Source organism: Antennarius striatus, chromosome 9, assembly GCF_040054535.1.
Source record: "Antennarius striatus isolate MH-2024 chromosome 9, ASM4005453v1, whole genome shotgun sequence".
Taxonomy (NCBI): Eukaryota; Metazoa; Chordata; class Actinopteri; order Lophiiformes; family Antennariidae; genus Antennarius; species Antennarius striatus.
The window spans coordinates 6,531,958-6,543,769 of record NC_090784.1 but is presented as its reverse complement, the minus strand read 5'-3'; the positions used below and the strand labels follow the sequence as shown (position 1 = coordinate 6,543,769).

Genomic DNA, 11,812 nt, shown 5'->3' with positions numbered 1-11,812 from the left:
GTAGCAACACAATGGGGCCTTTTTGACGAGACCGCACCCCTTCCTGCTGCAGCCAACACCAGCAGAACTAAAGATTCACATCTGCATAGCAAAACCTAAACATTAACAGATCAAGAACAAGAAAACCTTAAATATTTATTAGATGATTGTGGCGAGCGCAGAACGCATGATAATTCTTCTGAAAAGCCCTTCTCAAAGGTTTATTAATACTATGACTGATGGATTCACACGACACGGGATATTTTCGGGCGGCATCACCTTTATGACCGAGTCAACTCCCTGTCCAAAACAATGAGTCCTTCATTTCATTAGTTCCTCCACGTTGACAGCTACCCATTAAGTTGGACAGCTCCCACAGCAGAGGACATCCAGTGCATTCCTGCCCCCCCCAAAACAATATCCACACTGTACTGGACCAAATGGTGTAGCGCTACACCAGAGGATTTGCATGCTGCTATTGGCTGAAACAGTAGCCTGTTGTTGGAACTGCATAGTTATTACAGAGAGACAAAGAGCCCAGTGTCACAAAAATAACTCCTATAAGTATGGATTTTCGACCCGATGCGTGATGACACTTATCTGATTGGGGCAGCAGCTACGAGACCTCGCTCTGAGTGCAGAGCAAAGGCTGGTTCTTTGACGGATGCTACATCGAGGTTCAATTTGAAATGTTCTTTTTACTATGCTTATGTAGCAACACCCACATTCTCCTCCCTTCAGGGGGATTTGGAAGCCATTTATCAAATATGGATGTAGTTTGAATAAAAATATGGCTGAATATGAATGAATTCATTTAACCTCACTGCTGTAAGCGGCAGGCCCGTCACAGCCCGAGACAGTAGAGACTGATGGATAGTGATAGATGCGTACATATTGTTAACATTCAAACCTGTTTGTTCGTGGTTGGACTGGTAAACAGGCACAAAAGCATGCTCATTTAATATCATTTATCTTCTGCTTCATTATAAAATGCTCCAGTTTCATTGAGAAGAGTTCTAAAGACTGTCTTTTAAACACCTTCTGCAAGAATAAGTGAAAAGGCTTTCATAAAAATGCTCTCGTTATACCATTTCATTATTCCTACAGAGAAGACTGAATCACACACGCACAAAACACTGCAGTAAAATGTACTAAGTGAAAGTTATCTCACTCTGCGTGTCTCATTTGCTCCTAATGTCATTCTTGAAAACTGGCCGTTTTAGAGTCGGAGACAGTAAAAACCACTGCAAAGAAAATTGTTGAGAGGTTAACAGCGACATTCATTAATGCAGGTGGCAGATCCCGTTCAACGGCTTTCAAAAAATATATTTCTAATAAAAACCTAGCTTTAACACCAAGGAAACAGTAAATGTCAAGCAAAGAGAAGAAAGCTGGGACTGGAGCCAGTGCATGTGAAAAATATTATAATCACATGGTTTGAATTATTGTGATGGACAAAATGAAACTTCTGAACAAGTTCTGAACAACTGAGATGTAATAATAGCTGGCTGTGGTTTCTCCTACACTTCTGCACAGTTTTGGAACTGCTGGCATGTTGGAATGTGTGTTTCTTTTATTGGTCTGAAAAGCTATTTGCTGTGGTTTCAATAAATCCAAAGAACTCCAGGGATAACATGATGCACCAGGAAGAGAAGCTTCCTTCTGATCTCGGTAACCAACAGCGATACTCAAAAGTCTCTTTGCATATTACAAGTATATTTATGGATCAATGAAGAGACTCCTGCAGAATAATAAAAACAATACAATAAGATGTTTACATGGAGCTATATCCTCACCTCAGCCACATGGAATTAGAACAAATGTACTCTAACTAAATAAAGCTGATATGAACTCACAAACAGTAAATATGTCATATCATCAAGTTCCTTCTCAGCAGAGCTAGTGGGGCTGTTACTTGAGAATAATTCAGAGAGCTACTGATTTTCTGCCCATGAGTCCTTTGATATAACTTCTGTCATCCATCACTTATTGATCCAGTTTCTAATCTAAGCAGAGAGAAAAACATCCTGCAAAGACTGAACTTGCCGATAAAGCAGACTTTCAGTGCCCAGCTGTTAGGTGGATTTAGCATCCTAACACACACAATGGCACAATACAATATGGTGCATTGATAGGATCATCAATCAACGCCAATGACTTGGTGATTATTAAGTCCGGTATTGGTGTTCTGCCTAATCAGAACTCTGCAGCCCTTATGGTTTGCTCAAAAATAAAAATCCTCCCACACACATTAGTAGCAACCGAAAGAAGAAGACACGTCGATGAGTGTGAGACTCGAACCAGATCGGCTCAAAGCCCAAATCACACAGTGGTGTTATTGTGGTTCCACTGCTTATCATGAAGTAATTTCATTGGATCTCTGAACACTGCTTAGATTAGGTGAAGACTGTTTATCATTTCTTTTTTACAGTGACATCACTTAATGATTGGTGCTAATGATATTCATCGGATTCATCGGATGCTGACAGAGTTCCATTAAAGTATGCGTAATGATACTTTAATGGCAGCTCATGATTGGTTCAGCTGTTTTCAGCACATGCAAATCAAACTTCCATTATGAAAATATACAGCTAGTGAGCTGAATAAAATAGCATGGGGTTTGTAAAAACATGCCTTTGTGAAAGATTACTAAGCTGCTTCGGTTTCAACTACATGAAGAAAGTGACAAGGGAGTGGGTAGTATTCCAGTAAAAGCTATTCCAGTTTAAATATTCAACTGAAATTAAATTATCATGAAATTAATGTTCATTATACTTTAATAGGTCTTAATTCCCTTTTTCTATATGAAACAGCCAATCAGTACCTAGCAGATCTTAGGAATGGCATTGAAACACTTAATCAGTCTTTTCAGTTATTCCACAGTGACATATGCTCAATAATATAGTAAAAGTTTTCAGCGCGATAAGAAATCACTCAATCCTGGGTTCTAATCTGAAAACTAACAACTACAAGACAAAGGAATGAACACACGTTTATGCCTTTCCTAAAGTACTACGTGAAGGAAGAGGCATCAGAAATGATTTCTTTCTTCCTCCCAACGGAAGTCCATCACTACATGCAATGCAGAGGAATCACAGCCTACAAACACCACTAATGGACAATTAACTACCAGTTCGACATATAACACTGACAGAAACATGCTATGTTGTCTGTGCTGTCCTCCTGTTCAAATAAGATTCATTTATTTATGTTACAGACCTGCCTCTCAGTGGTCCAGCAAATGGGTCCAAAAGCCACAAAGATGACCAAAGGTTAGCAGACATTGAACAGCATTTTTGGAAGTCTGAGTTGGAAATGGAGCCTTCTAGGCCAACTGAAAGGGGGGGGTTATTGTTTCCTGTTGTTTGCAACAACAGGAAATAGCTCTTGGCTTTCATCTGCAGCACATGTGTCAAACTCAAGGCCCAGGGGCCAAATTTGGCCCACCACGTCATTTTATGTGGCCCGCGAGAGCACTAAAGGTCAGAAAATACATTTCCCACAATGCACTTATTAGGCCCATTTTAACATTGACAATGAATAGAGTTAATGTTCTAACTTGTGTTTTATGTTATTTTTCTTTATTCTCTTGGAAAGTTCGATCCTTGATTAATGGAGTTCTGTGGGTTTAATAACCTGACAAATTAAAAGGATTTATGTTATAATAGAGCAACAAGCAAACATTTTTTTCTGTGTAACTGTAATGTTTGTAACTTGATTGAATAATAGAGTTATTTAACATTAAAGAGTAGTTACATTTACATTACATTACATTGAGTTACATTCATCAGTTACATCTGGCCCTTTGAGGACAGCCCTTATGCTGATGTGGCCCACAGTGAAAATGAGTTTGACACCCCTGATCTACAGCATACCACAGATGAAAGTTGAGAGCCTTGTTCTAGGTCAGCTGATCCATTATATGAAGCTTTATGAAATCTGAGCAGAAAGAGAAAGACATAAACGAAGATAGCCTGATAAAAAACAGGAAGTCAGAGTGACATGAAAGCAAGTTATTGAAGACTGTCTGATGGTCTACCATGTTTTGATAATTTGAGAATAATTATGCTATGAATGACATGTTTGCTGATGGGGGTGGGGGGTGGGGCACCACAGACTTTCAGATTTTGGTGCCCAAAACTATTACCATCATCACCGTTATCTCCTACCCCTATGTCATTAAATTATTATGAAAACAGGTCACAACCGGCTGTCCGCTCACATCACCGTAGAAGTTCCACGTCCTGAAAGTAGAACCGATCAGAATCGTGATTGGAAGAGGTATGCGGGGCGTGGGCCTCAATCTCCTCATTTTTCCTCCTCTTCCTCATTGTGAAGAGGATGTGTGGCTAAGCCTCTGGGACAACAGCAAAGGCTGTAGTGGGACTGAAGCATGGGAAGCATTCCTCTGAAAAAAACCCCATCGCTATGTGGAGCCGAACCAAACCTCCCACCCAGGGGTGAAAATCCCTCTGCCGCTGCATTCATCCTGGAGATGAAGCACCCACAAGCCCCGAGAAATAAGCATCTCTCTGTCTCAGAAACTTCAAGTGGAATTCAGGACGTTATTCCTCCAGAGATTTTTCTGGACAAGATAAGAGCCACAATAGAACCGCACCCTTCATGTCACGTGAACCTTGACCTTTGAACTCTTTAATGAGTTTAAAAAGGGAACAACAATTTTAAAGAATAAATGTACTCATATAGCAGACAAGACAGCACTTCTATTTAGAATATTTAATCAGCAATTACATTTCACAAATTGCAATATTCAAATTTTGCTGCCACACAAAATACAAGGCCTGATTACCAACACCTTTCCACATCAATTTCTTTTCTGACATCTTTTATCTCTAATTGGACATACCACACAGGCTTTAACCTAGTTCTTAACAATATTGAAACAATTTCCTAATATATGTCTCTTTGTTTTGTAGATAATATAAGTCACAATGCAAGGTGCTGCACATTTTTTCTGTCTGTGGCTGCAACCAATTATTACATAATCTGTCGTCATTTTTTAAATTTATATATTTTAGTATAAACTGTAATCATATATAATCAAAGACTGATGTGACTGTAAATCACCTATGTATAAATAGACTATACCCGACACAGGGTGCATTCATATTTAATTACGAGACATTTAGGAGCGGGAAAATGTCATTTAATATTTGAAACAATTGATCGTTTCATCAGTCTGCTGGAAAATTACTTCATCAATTTATTGACTAATTCCTTTGCCATTTTAGTGAAATAACATCTGCATAGTCGTACAATCTCTGAATTAATTATACAAAGACATTATGTTGTGTTTCCAAGTTAATTACCTTTGTTTGCATGCTTCAATCTAAATATTTTTGACTGTCAAATGGTTGGTCAATCACTTCTTGATTGGTTGGTTGGTTGTCAGTAGGATTATTCACAACATTATACTGTAGGTTCACAAAACCTTATAAAGGAGTTGGACTAGGACCAGGAACAAATCCAGTAAGTTTGTGAAGGAAGTTCTCTTTTATTCTTGACAACACTGTGGAATTTATTAGACTCTTAAAATAATGATAATGGTGGAATGATGGGATATTTTTCATAAAACAAAACATCAACTGTTGCTGAGAGAGGCTAGAGATAGGGAAAGATTATATGCTCACTGACAATCCTTTGCCAGACAGGACATTTCAGAAATTCCTACTGTTCATTTCTTAAGAAATACTGCATTAATTCTAACATACGAATCCCATGTATCTATGAGACTGATGCACTGTGCTGCATATAGACTGATAATAATCTGAAAAAAAACAACACATTTACAGGGTGACTTTTTCTTACTCACCAGCAACAGGTAAAAGTAATTTGAATTCATGGGTTTTGTTTCCTTTTCCACAGTTCTAGTAATATATCAATACCTGTGTGATATAATGATGGCTTTTGGTGAGGATTCAGACCTAGGGCATGGACTGCCTAGAAAAACAGCAGAACTCAACAGGATTTCTACCATCACTGTATTGCACTGGGGTGTTACCTTAACCATGAAGACAAAAGATATTTATTTATAGATAGACACGCTTAAGCAGGACAGTGGACATGACTATTGAATTGAAACTGAAGCTAGGTTAGAAGCATCAGCAGAGAAAATAACCTTGAACATCAGCTCTAGTTGGGAAAATCATGCTCCACAAAACATACACATTCCCTACAACCATAACACCAAAATCAACCGGGAAAACATTGTAAATATGTAAGTGCAGGATGACATGAAGCCTGACTAGCTGTGACCTTTTTTTTGAAAGTGTGAGAAATGAAAGATTTATGTTGCACCAAAAAACATCAATAAGGCACTGAGTTGAGACACTTTCATTTAGCTGTTGGCAGATGTAGTGAGAAGGATCCTGAGACTGAAGGCAATCGGGGCACAAGCTGGCAACTTTTTAACAAGTGCACATAAAATAGACCAAGTAAGTGTCAATCCCATTAGAAAAGTCACAATTCACCATGACCATGATTGTGCTGCTTGTCTTTGTCCCTTGAAAGTGCATCTCTAATAGAACTGGAGGATCATTTGGTCAACAGGCGTGTAATCCTGCCATTCCCAGGGGTAAGGTCTGTCTGTGTTCTGATGAAAAACACCACAGGTTTACTTTTAATTTGGACCCCAAACTAGATATCAAATGCTCTCAGTGGTCTTCACCAGCTGTGAAAGGTGCGTATGACTCTCATCTGTTCAGTGTAAAAACAATTGATTCTGTGCCAAGTGTGAAAAATAAATCCGATGACAAGAAGCCAATTAGGCAGTCTCTTTCTTGTCAGGCATGAACTGTAACTTGTATGGACTGTAAAGAATCAAGATGTTTCTAAATGTACATTGTCACTTGTCACTCATTCAGACACATGTCCACTCGGCTCTTGTTTCTCCCCAACGAGAAAGTACTGCAGCTCATGGTTTCAGACATATGGGATGTAGTAGCCCGAGTAGTACTTTTGTACCCTCTTGGTTACTCATCATCCCCTCCTGTTGGACTCTTGAAGCCACAGACCCAGCTAGCTGCCAACACACACACTCTCAGTGATTGTCTTGCCAGATGGTCGAGGCCAGATGACATGGTCTCCTGAACGCAGGGCGACACAGAGGTACAATCTCTAGGAACATGATGACACACAAAATACGCAAATAAATAATGTGTGTCTTCATGAAATCAATCATGAAAGCCTACAAACATAAGAATCTGAACATGACTGTATAAACAGGAGCACATTCAGCAGATGGCAGGAAAATATTTGCCTGCAGCTCACATCGAAGGTGTATCCATCCATCTGAGAGACAAATAAAAACCCAGAAAGAACTAAAGATCAGGAACTGAGGTGAGAGAGGACAGAGAGGGAGAATCTGAACAATGGTGTCAAACTGAGGAACACTGACCCAGTGATGGATGCTGTCCTTTAACAATCACAGCTTTTGAGGGAGGAGGAGAGGAGGTGCTTCATGTTTGGCCGTGCCAGGGCCTGAACCAGTTAGTGTCAGCCACTGCCACAGACAATTGACTGAGCTGCTGGGCTTTATATGACCGACAAAAGCACAGCACAGACACAAACTCACACCTATGTTCAAAGTGCCGCGTGTCTAGGTGATATGATGTACATTCAAACATGTTATACTATACACATGTATAGTATATGGACAAAATGCTTGTTAAATGCACAAGAAACCCAACTCAGTTATTTTCAGCTTAATGGAGCATTTTACCGTCTTGGATTTGTGGTATTACTGCTCACAACCTTGCTACTCTGGTTCAGTCTAACAGCTCTTGTAATCGTGAGTTACAGAACTAGGAAGATAACTTTTCTTTAAAACTTGACTTTCCAATGTCACATAGATATATTATAGCATTCAAAGACTATTTGTGAAACACCCAGATATTTTCCTCAGGATATGGAAATTGTGTAAAAAATATAAACAAGAAAGCAACTTACAAAAATACAAAGTTATTGCTTCTTGAAGGTACAGGTTTTAGAGAACCCTTCTGTCTGGGGTCTGGCTATGCTAATTGTAATTGTAAATTGTATATACTGGTTTGATCCCCGAAGGGAAATTAAGAACGCACACTCTAGCTACTGATTCAAACGGATGCATACATATATATTTGTGAGTACAGGCCCCTGTATCACACACACACACACAAGGGGGCCTGTAGGCATGCAGGGGAGGTAGAGTGGCAGGCAGCTCCTTCTTGGTGCGCCTCAAATGAGCAATTTGTAAAGGGGACGGCACCTTGCTCAAGGGTGCCTCGGCAGTGCTCCAGAGGTGAGCTGACACCTCCCACTGTCAGCTCACCTCCGGGTATTTTTTGGGGGGGCGGGAGCGGGAATCGAACTGCCGATCTTAAATCATAGGACGACCCGCTCTACCGCCCGCTAATAATAGACTGTTGATAGAGCCCAATCAACCATGAAGATATAAGTATGATACAGTATGTGTAGAGGGTTCTTGGAAGAACAAAAGTTGCTTGATATGACCCCTTACATCTGAGTAGAGGAGCCCATGTCCAATGATAAGATGATTCACAGGCTCAAGTCCTCATGGGTACTGAGCAGACCACATGTTCTCTTTTGATGTTTCAGCTGAGCTTGAGCTGGAGTTCTCCTGAGTTAGATATCAGCCATAACTTGTAAACCATGTCTTATTGATGTCCTAGACTTTGGCTTGGACATACAGTATATGGTATGTTAGAGGATAAAAAGAACATTTTGATGTCTGGTCAGAATACTGTTGCTGCATTACAGGTTAGCCATGAAAGTCACCCATCTCTGCTAAATCCAGGTTAAAATGCTTTCTTGTTCTTTCTCAACTTTAACGGTAGGTTTTTATTATTCACTTAGTTTACTTTAAAGCTATTAGATCGGTTTTGTTCATAAAAAAATATAAATAATAATTTGCTTCACCTTAAGTGTCTGTAGTCCTCTGTTGTTAGAGGAAACAAAAAAGCTTCATGCCAGTTGCACAGATTTTTTAAAATTATACTAATTATTTAAGTTTTGTAAAAGAATAACAGAAATGTTCTAGCTGCACCTTTTCAAAGGTAACTAGTTAATGAAAAGGATTTTCTGTCTATAGCTGTGGGATATTTGTATTGGATGAAGCAAAAATGATCAGAGTGAGTTGTGAGTGCCAGATGAAGGGCATGCAGGTAAATAAAAACCTTGCTGAGCACATCACAAGAAATGCTGCATTAACGCCATCATCCAGCTCTTCATCCTTAGAAACTAAAACCAGACATTAAATATTCAGACATCAAAGGCAAAAAGAATCTAATTTCTAAAGAGCATTTTCTGAATCTATTTTCATTACAAGTGGATCTGTTTTTCCAGATGTGTCTGTACAGAGTTAGTAATGAGCGAACAGACAAGCTGGGAGCAAATCTTAAAACATCATGACTGAGAAGTAAATCCTTAAAAGTACATATATGAAGGAAGCAATATCTGTCTCACACCAGTGATAGAAGCTCATGTGTGACCTCAAGAAGGGATGAATCTGAAAAACAAACTTACAGTATCTACAGTGGACATCCTCTTCCCTTCATGGCTTTGACAGTTTTCCCAGTTTTCTCAATGCTGTTATTTTGAAATGTTGAATGTATTTGATGCACATTCATCTATATTTTTCAGCAACTTTCCCTGTCTATGATTCGTGTCCTCGCAACTGGCTGACTCCGACTTTCCTGTGCATGATGCAAATTAGGTTTGATAGGTAATTACATTTTTGCTTGGAAGAGATGTGGAGGAGAGGCTGAGTTTTATGAGCATTTTGCTTGCTACAGGGTACAATTATTTTTAGAGCCAAACTTTTTTTGTCATTGATGAGTTTTGTGAAATAAAATCTGAAAAGCAGATTTAAAAAAAAAATATGCTTGTAACATATTAAAAAATGTTTGAAGCATTTTGCCGAACATCATTGTGCCTTTCAGTTGGTCCGGACCAATTACTGTCCACCATCCTTCTTCACAAAATGATCAGATATTAATACAAGATAATATCACTATGATCTACACAATCATTAATTTTCAAGCTGAGCACATCATCACACAGAATTTAAGGTTAGTCTTTATCAGGAAACTATTTTTTCGGATGGTCTGCAGTTTCTTTGCACAGGTGACACCTCTCTCCTGTCATCTGCATTTCTTCTTTCCCAACATGATGCTAGGTGTCCTCTAGTACCCTGTTCTTGAACTCAAAAACATTTTGTTTATTCCAGAACTCACTCTTTTTCTTGAGAACATATTGGCAAGAGCTTAAGTAACCCATATTGATTAATTTATCTACACTTCTTCTGTGGGTGTAGGACAAACACAAAAACAAACTGATTGAAAGGAAAATATCAATCTTGTGAAGCCAAAGATTTAAGACAAAGTGATGAAATCCCAGTTACACTTGCAGCCTTTTTCTGTGTGAATGAGCAGGACAGACAACTTAGAGATGATGAGTGTCTGTCCTTGAAAGTTTTAGTCAATTTTAACTGATGTCCTATTGATCAGAAATTCTTTACATGCCCGCCAATAATACTCTGATAGCTGCAGCTTCATTAAGTGGACTGCTATCAAATATTGTTAGTGTCTTTTCAATCCATTTTTCATTTTTAAAACCTCGACAAGCTTGAAATGAAGCAAGGCAATGTAAGGTGAGGTAAGGTAAGGAAATCAGTCTTGTGCGTCTGTCTGTAGCACAAAAGATATTTACTTGTACGATACTGCATTTCTAATTACTACCTCTAGCAATGAATATTGTTATATATACATAACCTGAGATCACTGGTAAGACCCTTCAGCTCCTTCTGCAGAGCATACAAGTATGCAATACTCAAGCCCACTCTGGGTCTCAGTAATGCTGTCCCTGTTGCTTTAATATCTAAGAAAAAGCTTCCATACCCCACAAAAAAGGAACAAAAAACGTTGAGGAATTTATGTAACTTGTTACATTTCAGAAGAGCACGAGCATCCTGTTTTTCTATTCTGTTAACTGACTTGACGTTCCTTACACGGATAAATCAGTTGAATTTAAGGATGGATAATTCCTACTGATTTATCCATGTTTCCCACACAGATATTCACCGTAAGTACAGGAGACAGATTGACAGTGACCCGAATTTACAAGCAATAAAAACAAAGGTGGACAAATGTTGACTCCAAAATGCAATCCAGGCCACCACATCAGTGTTTCTTCACCAACACCCATCCTGTCGCTAACCAACCTGAACCTGGTACCAATGGGAGGGAAGCTAGCTCTGCCCTGAGCGCAAACATGGCTTCACCCACCGAGTACACAATCACAGAAAGACAGGCTTTCAGGCCTTGACCTAATTCGGATGTTAGAGAGGAAATACTCCTCCTGGCACTACAAGACAGATATAAGGTTTGGTGTAAGAGTAAATACAATTTTTATTTATTACATCACAAATCTTGAAGACCAGGCCACAGACATCCTGGCAACGGCTTCATTGTGTGGCCAGGATGATGAAGAGAACTGCTGGAATATATTAATGTACACTAGCCTATCTATTAACTGAATATATTAGCTAACATGAACAAAATTAAATTTTTCTTGAATACCACTTTAAATATGACTCCAAAAATATAAACGGACAATTCTCATGTGAAGAAACATTGAACAGTTTTTGGATTAAGCCCCATGAAGCCTCATCTGAAACAAATCCCATTCACAGGAGTCAAAATCAAACTTCTAACCATAAAAAGGATAAAAAGGCAAATGACAAACATTCCTGAGTAACAACAGTCATCGCCTTAGTACTGAGTTCTGTGGCAAAAAGATTTGTGAAGAAAACATG

General features: G+C 39.0%; 1 protein-coding gene across 2 annotated transcripts in view; it reads right to left on the bottom strand.

The window, feature by feature from the left end:
- Nucleotides 1-11,812, bottom strand: part of mbpb (myelin basic protein b) — a 37,081-nt gene that overhangs the window by 360 nt on the left and 24,909 nt on the right. The gene's annotated exons all lie outside the window — the stretch shown is intronic.